A 1,824-nucleotide genomic window follows, 5' to 3' on the forward strand; every position below is an offset into this window, starting at 1 on the left:
AGTTACATACCATAAAATTCACCCACTTTGAGTGTACAACTCAATTACTTTGAGCAAATTTAATAGAGTTGCAGAAGAACTATCTCCACAATCCAATTTTAGAACATTTCCATCACCACCAAATTTGCTGTCACTTCCAATCTCATTTCCAGCCACAAACAACCACTCATTTACTTTCTGTCTCCATAGATTTGCCTTTCTGGACATTTCATCTCGATATACCCTATGTCACTTTTTGTGTAGGGCTTCTTTTTCTTAGCATGATGTTTTCACGGTTTGTCCATACTGTAGCATTCCTTTATTGCTGAATAATAGCCGACTGTATGGATATACCACGTTTTGTTTAACCATTCATCAGTTAATGGGTGTTGGGGCTGCGAAAGTTTTGTTGATTATAAATAACACCACTATGACCGTCTGAATATATGGATATATGTTTTAATATCCGTACCTAGAAACTTGATTCGTTCTTTTTTTTATGGCTGTATAGCATTTCGCTGCTTGGATGTGCCATTTTTTAAAAAGATTTTGTTTATTTATTTGACAGAGAGAGACACAGCAAGAGAGGGAACACAAGCACGGGGAGTGGGAGAGGGAGAGGGAGAAGCAGGCTTCCCGTGGAGCAGGAAGCCCGATGCGGGGCTCAATCCCAGGACCGTGGGATCATGACCTGAGCCGAAGGCAGACACAACGACTGAGCCACCCAGGCTCCCCTGGATGTACCATTTTTTACTTAACCAGTCCCCTTTCTTACAGACGATTAGTTTTTTCGCCACATGTGAACTTCTGTTCTTTTTGTTTTGTTTTGTTTTTAAGATTTTATTTATTTCAGAGAGAGAGAGAACGCGCCCACTGGCAGGAATGACGGGGAGGCAGGGGCAGAGGGAGAAGCCGACTCCCTGCTGAGCAGAGAACCTGATGCAGGGCTCCATCCGAAGACCCTGGGATCACAACCTGAGCCAAAAGCAGATGGTTAACCGATTGAGGCACCGAGGCGTCCCTCCACATCTGAATTTCTTTTTTTCTTTTTTTAAAAATTTATTTATTTGTTTGACAGAGAGAGACACAGCGAAAAGAGGGAACACAAGCAGGGGGATTGGGGGAGGGAGAAGCAGGCTTCCCCCCCCCCTCAGCAGGGAGCCTGATATGGGGCTCCATCCCAGGACCCTGGGACCATGACCTGAGCCAAAGACAGCCGCTTAAGGACTGAGCCACCCAGACGCCCCCACATGTGAATTTCTTTTAAAAAAGAAACAAAAAACAAAGGATTACTGACAAGGACACTGAGGTCTAGAGAAGGGAAAACCGTTGACAGAGTCACCCTGAAAGCTAAGGACTCAAGGTCCGGTCCCCCAACTCCTATACAGGTTCTTCAACTACTCCTCAGTCTATAATGTCCCTGCCTGCCCCGCTGGCCTCATAAAACCCTGGGAAGCGGGGCGCCGGGGTGGCTCAGTCGTCAAGCGTCTGCCTTCGGCTCACGTCGATCCCAGGGTCCTGGGATCGAGCCCCGCATCGGGCTCCCGGCTCGGCGGGAAGCCTGCTTCTCCCTCTCCCACTCTCCCTGCTTGTGTTCTCTCTCTCGCTGTGTCCCTCTCTGTCAAATAAATAAACAAAATCTTAAAACAAAACAAAACAAAAAACCCTGGGAAGCCAGCCCCTCTACCTCAAATTCCTGAATTTCTGTACGCCCCCTAGAGGCACCTGGAAATCGCTCTGCATCCCTCCACCACACCTCCGGCCAGCAGGGGGCACTGCTGCCATCTCGATAGCACAGACTGTGTTCACCTTGTGATGCTCCCTTTCTTCGAGCCTCGAGGCACT

The sequence above is a fragment of the Callorhinus ursinus genome, unplaced genomic scaffold, assembly GCF_003265705.2.
Source record: "Callorhinus ursinus isolate GAN/ISIS: 27379988/994484 unplaced genomic scaffold, GSC_fseal_2.0 scaffold18, whole genome shotgun sequence".
Taxonomy (NCBI): Eukaryota; Metazoa; Chordata; class Mammalia; order Carnivora; family Otariidae; genus Callorhinus; species Callorhinus ursinus.